Raw genomic sequence first — 11910 nt, forward strand, 5'->3', positions numbered from 1 at the left:
CCCCTTTGGCTAGTTTGGGTCAGGTGTCCTGTCTCTGCTTCCCCTCACTTCTTGTGCCCCTCCTTAATGGCAGAGCATGAGAAACTGCAGTCCTTGATTGGAGTAAGCATTACTTAGCAACAACTAAAACACGGGTGTGTTATCAACATTGTTCTCAGACCAAAGCCAAAACACAGCACTGCACCAGCTGATAGGAAGGAGAAAAATAACTGTTACAGCTGAAACCAGGACACTTTGTAAAAACATCTTTTCCTTAGATAAAAGAAAGAACTTAGAACTTCCATGAAGAAGGACAATTCTGGTGTTACCAGATAACTATACTGCAAACCATGCTTATTACCTATGTAGTCATTGGCTTCTTAACAGCATCTGTACCATCTGTACCACTACTAATGAAATTTTTCCATACAGGTGGTAGGTCCTGAAGAAGGTGAACTGATAGCTTCTGCCCATCACTTACTTCATTGCTTAAGAAAGGTTTTCACACAGTATGTTGTAACTGAAGTTGCTATTTGTTCTAGACTTCTACTCTGGGAATGCCCTGAGAGGCTGCTCTGACAGTACAGGGTAATAAAGTACACAGATGGGCTACAGGAATGTTGGGACAGTCTTCAGTGAAGGCTTCCTATTACTGATATCCACATACTGCCATGTGTATGATCTCACTGGAACTATTGGACTGACCCAAATGCTTCCCTCTGCACAAAGAAGAGAAATTCTTACCTGAAGATACTTAGCAGAAGGGACAAGCCATGTTTTTCCAAGCCACAGAGGGCATATGGATCCACTCTGGTGATTGAGCACCATCACACTCCAACCACTACCTCACTTCATGGTTTTAACTGGCAGATCTGCAGATGGACTAGGCAAAGTCATTTGGATTCAAGCATTTAGGAAGCTGATGCCCTCACAACCTTAAAAAACTGTGAGTATTCTCTAACTGTTCCTCCCTTCACCTCTGCTCTACGAGACCCCATGGCACAGCCCTCCCATTTAAGTGTTCAGCCTCTTCCTCCAACAGACAGCAAAAAGATGTGCCTGTAGGAGTAAAATTGGGGTAAGACTTGAGCAACAGGGATGAATTTTCCAAGAGAAGAACTTGGCAAGCAGAGAGTGTAGTTACTTGAGTTTCAGTTTGCCTGTTTCTTGAGCCAACAGGTAAAATTGCATTAGCTGTCCTCTAAGTCACATTGTCCTGGAATTATTGCAGTGTAGAATTATTTCAGTCTAAAGTGGTGTGTGTGTATAATTATCTATACCTGACACACAAATTCAAAACACATATGGAAAGCAAGATTGTGTCATAATTTGAGCAAATCATATTCACCTTGGCAATGAACTTTTTAAAGATGTTTCGCTGCAGTGCAAGATGAGCCTTAGGAGTTACTGGGGCCTTTGAATGATACAAAGGTGTAAAAATCTGACATAAATCACACCATTAGAGGAGTATGCTAATCTTATTTTACTAAGAAAGTACTAACAATAGGGTTTAGCAGCTCATCGTATTAAGTATCTTTTCTAGTGATGAGTCGCAAGAATTATGAGACAAATTACAATATGGTCTCACAGAACAGAAAGTAATTTAAGTGAATCACCTGCTCTCTCCAAGCTTTCCTCCTTCCTCACGAATTAAGAAGTATCACTGATGCAACATGATCATGAGCAGAATGTACTTGAGCTATTTCAGGATAAATGAGCTACAGTGTCTAAAGAAAGCATGTCTAGTTGTTTTCCTTTGGAGTGGGTTCAAAATTCCCAAGGCACAACACAAAAGTCTTGAGAAAACCTCCTGCTGCTCTGTGTTAAGGTTCTTTAACTTGTAAAACTAACACATTACTTTGTGCTTGTATTGCTCCGAAGTTGAGGACAAGCTTATTTTGCTGGCGTGAATATTAATAGTTTGCTCAGAGAAATCGCCTGCTTTAAGTACTGGCTATAACTTCCTGAGCTCTCAACTACCTTCAGTTGCCTCCTGTGCAGCTCCTGCTGAAGCCTATTACCGTCCCATAAACAGAACGAGACCTTGGGAAGTTCAGCTCTTCTGAGAAGGGTAACGTAAGGTGGCCAGCTGGAAAAAAACCCAGGAGGAATGGAGCAGCTGCACACCTGCCTCTTTCAAATGCCTGCTTGCAAGTGCTGCTGTGTACTCAAAAGTAGTTCAGCTCCTGTAGAGGATAAATATTTGTTACAGCTAACAGACATCTGTGCATAAAATTAGCACATTTGGAAGCATGTGAAAGAAAATAAATGAAAGAGTGGTGTTTACGTTACTTTGATACAAATACTTCAAAGCAAACTAGCCACAGCCCTTAAGACTTACAGGGCCAGAGCGCACCACAGAAGTTTCTGCAAAGTCTCTTGCACAGATCTTTTATCAATTTATTTATTAAAAGAAAGTTCACAACCCACTTCCCTGCTGTCTTCCTCCCTGCAGAGTTCGCTATGAGCACAGGAGCTGTGATGGCTGAAGGAAGGGCACACCTCGCCGTCCCCGGGAAAGGCGGCATGGCTGGGCTGGACTTTTGAAAGGAGCATTGGGCTGAGGCCAGTGATGTTCAAAGGACATGGACTCCAGCACAAAGCCTATTTCTGGTAGGACCTAAAGCATTTGGGATGCTTTCATCCTCTTTCACCAAAGTCTTTTCACAGCCTCATTCTTGGTTACTAAAAAGAATTTTTCTTAAAAAGGATTTTTGTACCAGAATTCTGTCCTGCATTATTTTTTCAGTATTTTCTTGAAGAACTGTTATGGCAAAAAAAACAAACCCAAAAAACAACCGCATCTTTTTGTTGTCACTCTTGAAAGAGGCATCTCCCTGACAAGTAAATTCTCCTGCAAAGAGTTTTCTATTGCCACAGCCAGGCTTCTTGTACACAAAGCAATGTATTTAAAGATATCTCTGCATTAAACTTGAGGCCTTCCCCTGGGTTTAGCATGCAGTATTTAGCTGTCTGAAGAAGAATCCTAGGCCTGTCTCAACTATCTCTGTTAAAAATCTCTTTGCTGGCAGAGCCTTATTATAGGATTGAATACTCTGTGCCTAGAAGGTGCTATTTACTTGACGCTAAGTCTTGAAGGAGGAGGTTCAGCTGTTTGGGGGATTTGTTATATGATTCCAAAAGCATTGGTGCTGTTAAAGCAATAAGTGTTATTGGGGAGCTAACAAAGAAAATGCAGCGTATTCATCTGCAGAGTATTTATTTTGCAGTAGCATTTGGATGCACCTGACAGAGAACAGCAACCTAACGTGCCACGCAATGTGGAAATACATAGAATTGTAGAATGGTTTGGGTTGGAAAGGACCTTAAAGATCACCTAGTTCCAACCTCCCTGCCACAAGCAGGGACACCTCCTACACGACCAGGTTGCTCAAAGCCCCGTCCAACCCTTCCAGGGATGTGGCAGCCACAGTTTCTCTGGGAAACCACTCTTACAGGGAAGATTTTTTTCCTAGAATCTAATCTAAATCAACCCTCCGTCAGTTTAAATACAGAAGTAGCTTTCACTACTCCCTACTCCAAAAAGTTCATAATAAAACACGACGGTATGCTTCTAAAAACATTGTTCTTAATATAACATCTACCTTTTTTCCTACTTCACTGTACTTTATTGTTGAGTCATAAAAGTTATCACCTAACCTCTAAAAACTCATTTGTGCAGTATTCATAAGTTGTACCTTGTAGTATCCACTAGTTAAAACAAAGTTGCAAACAAAATCCACGTGAGTATTCCATCTTTTCCCAGCCCTACCTGTTACTACTTTGTGCTACAAGAAACTGGCAACTGATGGACTAAAGAGAGCTCTCACGAGTCCCTCATAAAAATGATGCCCTAGAACATTTTCCCTGTCACCACTAGAACTCTGCCTCCCTGAGCAAATCTAAATTACCTCTGCCAAGAATGACTTATCCCCAGAGCTTGGGAAAATACCTCTCAAGCTCCTGTTCTCCTTGCAGAAGTGCCCCAGGTCACACCATGGGTCAGTCATCTTTGTATTTTGGAATGAGAATAGAGCTCTAATCCTCCTATCATCAGTCTGGGTTTGTCACTTTATCTGTATGAAACAGCCACAAAGCCAGGACAACTGCTCACAAAAGGATCACTGTGTAGGGAGATCCTACACCATCCAAAATTGTTCTTTGGCCAACTGACAGACTGCCATGGCTCCAGATGTAGGAGGGCTAAAGAGCCATGACACGATGTCTGACTCTGGGGCCTCTTGAAAGTTGCAAGGTATTGGCACAATGCAGAGGCCAATCTCCTCTACAACCCAGCAAATGGACAATCCTGGATAAAAGCAACACTGGGACTTAAGTCCCATTTCACAGAGATGCCCTCACTCCCCAATTGCATTTGAAGATGGAGACCCTTCCACATTTCAGAATCAGGATTCAACACCTGAACAATGCACTAACCATACTGATACTTTCTCATAGAGCATAAACACCCACTCTCCCTTTGCCAAATTGTATTGTCTCTTGATATTTATCCTGTTGGTGTTTAGACAGGAAAATTCAAGAATATCCCAGTCCCTTGCTCTTTTTCTCTGAAGGCATGTATTCAGAGACAGAGCTACACAGATTTTATGGAGAAAAAAAGTGTCAAAATATTGGCAGCATACTCGTGCTGAAGAAGTAATAAAAACAAAGTGAAGGCAAGGGAGTATTTTGTACTAAACTATTCACCCAGAATAGGCTTCTCTGACTGTTTTACAAGTTATGAATTTTAAAGCTACTCACAAGACTTAATAGATGCTAAAAACTGCCATGCTAACTTGCACTATCATTCCTGTTATCAAAAGTGTTTACTGCAAAACCTACTGCAATAATTAGTTCTAATACATTAGACTCTATTTCCTTTATCTTTAAAAAAAAAACAGTAACTAAAATATAAATAGCTTTTCATTAGCATTATTTGCAAAAGTCCACACGAGGTAAAACTGAAATGTTTTCAGCAAGAACTGTTTTCATACATAAATCAAATCTCTAAGAATTTTAAAATGTATTCTATAAATGTGCTTGTGTATATATATATGCATGTACATATACAAATTGAAAATGAATTCTATTTATTTGTGTCATTGAGAGATGAAGGTATGAAGAACAAAAGTGTATGGGGATATTTCCCCTCGTAAAGGTAGTCAGAGCAGTTCACAAGATGACTAAGTTGTGTGCTTCTCTCCAGTTAACCTCGTATTCCTCATGCACTTAAACCGCAAAGTTCAGATCAGCATGTGCTAAATTTTGGCTAATGCAGAAAAGACATTAAAAACAACCCTGAGGTGTAAATACTGTGCGTCCAGGAAGGCAGGAGGATGAAATTCACATTCTTTTAGCTGGATGGCGAGACACCACAGTCAGGATAACACATTACTGCCTGCCCAGATAAACTGAAATTACAGTCAAGAATAAACCCTCTGCGTGCAATACAACTACCTGCAATGAAATGAAGCAAAGATGTAGCTGACTGGCAGTTTCAGGTTAGAGAGTTCTTGTCATCTGCACTCTGAGATAAGGATTTGGCAGGTAGGACAGGAAAGGAAGGGAGAGGAGAGAGAGGAGAAGGAGAGGGAGAAGGAGGGAGAGGGAAAGGGAAATGGAGAGGGAAAAGGGGAAGAAGAGAGGGAGAGGGAGGGAGAGAGAGAGAGAGAGAGAGGGAGAGGGAGAGAGAGAGAGAGGGAGAGGGAAAGGGAAAAGGAGAGGGAAAAGGGGAAGAAGAGGGAGAGCTCACAGGCTATCAGGGCACTCACATTTGAGAGCTTTGCATATGGTCTGGCCTCTTGCAAATATAAATACTACAGCAGACTCACAGAACGGACCTAATACAGAATTTCAAACCTCATTTTGCTGCTGAAACACTTCGCCTGGAGAGCTGACTATATCAATAACACCGGGGTTTCCGCTTGGAGCGTTGCTCCTGTTACTAGGAGCAGCAGGGATGTCTGCAATGGTGTAAGCTTAAGTAGGATGCTTATGGAGGGAGTTTATTCCCTGTGATGTAGTTGAAAAACTTGTTTAAAAAGTTGTAAAAATTTAATTGGTAGGATCTTTACTCCTTATTTTTCACTGCTTCTAAACAATAATTTTCCTATAGGTTTCATTACGCTACCAAATTTATGCACATCTTATGTTCTACTTCCTGAAGCAAAAGTCAATTTTGAGACTATTATATTCCTTTGGAAAGATGAACACTTAGAACTAAATTAAAGAGAAGACACCAATATTTTCTCACAAAGAAGACAAAAGGCTTTTTGCACAGGAAACAAAACTTTCTCAAAGCAGCACACTTTACAAAGGAACTTATTTGTCCTGGAATTAAGGAATATCACAAAGCTAATCAGCCTTCTCCTTTAAGTACAAGGTGTTTTGCTTATCACTTCTTTCAGAATCACAAGGCAAGACAGTGCATACACTGCCCCTTAGCCAGTGTACACACTTCCCTTGGGAGGGAAGAACAAAAAGAGCTTCATGCGTTACTGGAAGTTACAGAGCGCAGTGTAGAAATTATGGAAACAAAATATATAGCACATTCTGGCACTGTTATTTTCTGGTGACCTACATTAAATGTTGATGCATGAATTAGCTATGCCTCCAACAATGCAAAACCCTGAATAAACCTAAATAATCTGAAACTTCTGTATGAAATCTCACCTTCTGCTACTTCAGCATCATTAATATTGCCACATCATTCTCCAGCGATTGCAGAAAGAACTGTCATTACAGGAGATTTTTGGCTCTATCATCTTTCTTTCTGAAACTGTTTGATCAAAGATCTTTCCTTTTCTACTTCTTCCCTGGCATGGCAGAATAATGGAAAATAAGACTGGCAGGGTCCTCAGTAGCATTTCTATACCATCTACTGTTCTCCTTGTACCTGAACGTTGCCCCTGCAAATTTCTGTTTTCGGTGTTGAATGTATAATAATGAAAAAATACGTGAGGCCAATATATTTCTGTAACCAAAATTTCTTGAATTCTCCTTGTGAGATCAACCACTATTATTATTTTCAGATGAGATTTTTGCCTATTAATTTGACTCACATTAACCAGTTGTTGTTTGCTTCAATTTTCCTTCTAAACCACAGAGCAGACATACAGTTTTCTGTGAACAATTATGCAACTCATAAACGAAAAACCTAAAATTGATGTGGTGGAGGTGGTGCTTCACACCTATATTCAAAGCCTTTTGGATATCTTATAGTCTATATCAACTGCTAAATGATAAGGAGAGTTTATATAGCTCCCTACAGTGACTAATACTTAGTTCTTCTCCTGCCAGTTAAAAACAATGATTCTAGCAGTGTCATTTATCAAATCCTACCTGCTATCTCTGTGATTTTGATCAGAAAAAAAAAAAAAATTGCTAAAACTACAAAATCTGGAGAGCTTTATTAAGAACAACAGTAACCCCTACTGGATTGTGGCTGTCTCCCTGGAAACACAGAAGATAAAACACCTTGTACTGCTCTGTGAAAAAGGCATACCCGCATAACTACAATGAAGAACGAGTAATTTCTCTGCTTGCAATAAATTTCAGTGTCATCATTTCTGGATTAAATTGGAAATCCTGATGAGTTTACACTCCAGCTTGCTGAAAGACATCTGTTCCTTGCAAATTCAAATTCAGAACTTTTTTTTTGTATTTACAGATAAGTTATGAAACCAGCCATACGCCAGCTAGTTTGTTTCTGTGTTAAAAATTACAAATACTAGAACATATTTATTTACGTGCCTGAAAATAAAGGCCTTCACATACGAATAATAATGTAAACAAATTACCACAGCCTGCTGAATGCATGTCCTGAACTCAGATGAGTCCTCTTCAAGTATGTTAGGATGTGTACTGAGCTGCAGGGAGGAGAAATCGGAGCAGAGGTACTGTAAGCTATTGTAACAGAAATCTCCCAGTCTTGTTACGCAGCATATATATCAATATCACAAACTCAGCGTTCCAGTTCTTTCCGCATATTTCTGACAAATGAAGAATATGTTAGCAGAGCTATTTTCAGTTACATTTTACTCTGCTGTCAGAAAAGTTTGAGCACTGTTTCTGCAAGCTTTTTCTAGCCTATCATTTCAAAGTAAGACCTCTTTTTACTGGGACTGGAAACTGGAATCAGAGAGTTCCTTTGGGCTACCACAGAAGCTTTCTGGTAACCTGGAAAACTAAATAGAAAGGGACAAACAGGAAAAGGGAAAACCTGAATGAAAGTCACACATCAGATATAACCTTATTAATTAATCTGCTTAGTGTTAAACATTCAAAATTTGATTTTATGCATGGCTTGTTTCATAGAAATTCTACCTTTGCTTACTACCAATGTGAAGTAATCAAGCTTGGTTACAATACAAAGGTGACAGAAAAAAGGCATCTGCATTAGGGATAATTAAATAAGTGAGCTGAAGGGGAATGATATTCTGAATAGACGGTGCTACAGAGATCTCAATGAATCTGAGAAATGACAGAGCAAAGACTGGGGAATTTCAAAAGCTCTTACAAGTATTTCTACTGTCTTTCAAGTATATACCACACATATGCCTTTTCACACTGATTTTTTTTTTCACATTTAGTTCAATTCACCTTAAAACAACTTTTGAAAATCAAACCCCTTTATTTTGAAAGCAGAACCCCAAATTGTGACCACTCAGCATCAATTTGTGTTAACTTGCTGCTAATGGACACACTAGGCATGCAGCAACATGAAACATGTCTTAAGTGCTTCTCAGAGGCATACCTACTCCATTTAGCCACTCAGGTCCCCTTTGCAATGTGTGAGAAGAAACAGGCCCCTAAGTTAGCCAACAGTGTACTGGAGACAAAGGTGTGCCCTGGACTCTACTCTTCAGTCTCCTAGTTTTACATTATATATGTGTATATTTATATATACACACATATACACGTGTGTGTACAAAATGCATATAGGTACATACAAAATACAAATTCTTTTGTGTGTGTAAAATTCATATATGCACATGCAAAATATGAATTCTTTTTTTCTGATGTATAAGAGCCATCTCTTTAGTCCCCTCCAGAAATACAATAGGCAAAATAAAAGCACTGGGGTAAAGCCACTGTCTTAAATGGATTCTAATTTATAACTATAGATTAACTACTGCAGAATTTGGTTACTGTTCATAAACTGTTATGGAGAATGAAGGAAGACACCTGCCTGAAGAAAACTGTCAATATAGTAACTACATCTTTTTCCTTCTTCAAAACAAGCTTACATTATTCAAAGGCCCCAAAGTGGTGTCAGTTCACAACTGCTTACAGTGTTCTTGCAACAAATGACATTCTTTCTTATTTGGTATTTTGCTGCTGCTTTGATGCTTCCAGATTGTCAACAAAATATATATACTATATAGTGGATTCTGTTGAAATGTCTATTTGACATTTGATAATGTCAATGTCACAAATGAGTTCTTTATTGCAAAAATGCCCAGAATTTCACATAAAGCTATCCTGGGCTATGCCACAGCTAAAATTTTTACTAGAATGAATGGAATATCCAAAATAGACTGTGGACAAACGTTAAAACAAGTCAGTCTTAAGATAAAATTGATCTGCCATGTATAAAGCCAAACATCCTTTCATATAAAGCCAAACATCCTCCTGTGTTATGTATCCTAAGAATGTGAAAAAAAAAAACCCCAGTAATAGGAAACAGCTTAAGACACACAACTAAGTTATCAGTTATGCTTCTAGGGCAGACCCAAAACATCACTCCTTCCTATTAAAATTTCAGACATCTGCACTACCCATTTGTGAGAAGATGAAACGTCATTCCCTTTGAATTTTTATGTAGTCACAATCTAAATAATTGCTTTTAAAAGGCTGTAGGAATAAAAGAGTTGTAGGAATAAAAGAGAATAAAAGCGTCAGAATGCTTTTTTTCTGGCTTTCACCCTTCATTCTCTGTTTCAGCAGTACTTTTCCTTAATAGTTCCATCAGTAATAACTGTGCCTCTGTATTTCACTAAATAAATACATATTTTAAGATTTCAAAACACACAGTTTGATCTAGTCATTAAAAAGCTGAAAATACATTACTGTTAAATTTAGAATTAGGCACCCAACTTGAAAATCAAAACCGCACATATTAAAACCTGAAAAAGCTATCAAATCACATCCAAAATAACAAAAATTATTAAAACACAATCCCTTATATTCACTGACAAAATTTGTTTCTAAAGAAATTAATCAGGCTATCTAGAGGGAAGACGCTTTTTACCATTCTATCATGCAAATTCACAGAATAATCACCAATTTGATCTAAAAAGAATACAATTACACCTTTAGCAAAGCTCTCAGTATCTCTAAGGATATACAGTAACAAAATCAAGGGTGAACAAATAAAATTTCTATGCGATCTGATAAATATTTTATTGTGTTTTTCTTCAAGAATAATTTTTAATTAAGAAACAAAACTTTAATCTGAAAAAGTTACAGCTGTTTCTTGCACATCTAGAACTTCTACAATCGTGAAACATTCTAAAACACAAGATTTCTAACATTTTCAGCTCTGTATGTATTCGAACAACATTTCTAATTTATTCAGATGCTTTCATGCACAATTACTAGAAAACACAAATTTGTTATTCTGTTATTCTTTTCTATAAGAAAGGAAAAACTATCTAGTGAACACTGAAAAATATAAATAATTGCAAGTATTAAATTATTAACTGTAACATAATACACCATCTAAAGTACCATTTTAATTTTCTTAATAGTTGCCTTCTTCCCTCAGGCTAACACTGGGAATGCAAGGCCTGATTTCAAGCTTTGCCTACGCGACAGATGACTTCTGGCATAGCAAGGTTTTCCAAGGATATGACAACACGTAAATTGTAACACAGCTGAGAAAGCAAAAGCCCTTTTTAAGGACATACTTATACTGCAAACCTGTACTCCTAAAAGCTTGGTGGTTTTTTTCAAGCTGGGAGAAGAGAGCTATTAGGTTTATTGTGCTGGTACAAAGCACCACTTTTCTGCTTCTGCTGTATTGACTCTTGAAGCTGAGTATTTACTCCTGTATCAGCAAAGAACCCTCAGCTCCCACATGGTTTATGTCTCTTTTCTAAGCACATCTGAAATATCTAATAAATGTTACACCCCCCAGACAGAATGCTGTCTTCCTTGGTGGGCCTTTGTTTGATTTCAAGACAGGGTCTTTGCAACTGGTAAGCAGCATGTCAGCAAAAAGAGAGCATTAAGTTATGGGCCTGATCTAGTCATTATTAATTCAGCAGATGCTGAATTAAATTTGATCTTCTATTATAGCTCACAAGAACCTCAGAGTGGAAACACCTGCATTACAAATAGTATAGGACGTGACACCACTTGTTAGCAAAATCTATTTATAGCAACAGGAAGAAATTAGAGCTGTATCTGTGAAAAATGACCAGATTGCAACAGACAGAATCAATCAGCAATTGCTACTGAGCAAGCAATAGTGTTGTGATTTCCAGTGCTGACCCATTACGGTTATCTCTGTTTCATTTATAAGACTTTCCCTTTCACTTTCTCTCAGAGAATATAAATGTCATTTGGAAGCTTGAAACCAAAATGTTTTTCTTACCAAATCCTATTTTCCTTCATCATATGCTGAGAATGAATGGTTCTTCTTTAACATTCAGCTGCTAAAGAGAAAAAAAAAGTTCATATCAAATTTTCATTCTGTCCACTTTGACAAAGACTCTTTTTCACATTAAGGCTTAGGGGGAAATGAAGATGCTGAACCTCAAAATTCAGGTGCAGTCAGACCGATTTCTCCACCTGTACAGGTTCAGGATACTCCTTTTAATGGATTTCTTAAGAAAATGAAGCAAAAAAAGGAATTATACAGATGCATAAAGAGCAGAGCATACCACGGGGAAAATGCTGAGAGAATAATGAGAGCTGGGATTGTAG

This window comes from Pezoporus wallicus, unplaced genomic scaffold (genome assembly GCF_028554395.1).
Source record: "Pezoporus wallicus isolate ANWC-B61680 ecotype Strahan unplaced genomic scaffold, APGP_CSIRO_Pwel_v1 contig_4788, whole genome shotgun sequence".
NCBI classification, from domain to species: Eukaryota; Metazoa; Chordata; class Aves; order Psittaciformes; family Psittacidae; genus Pezoporus; species Pezoporus wallicus.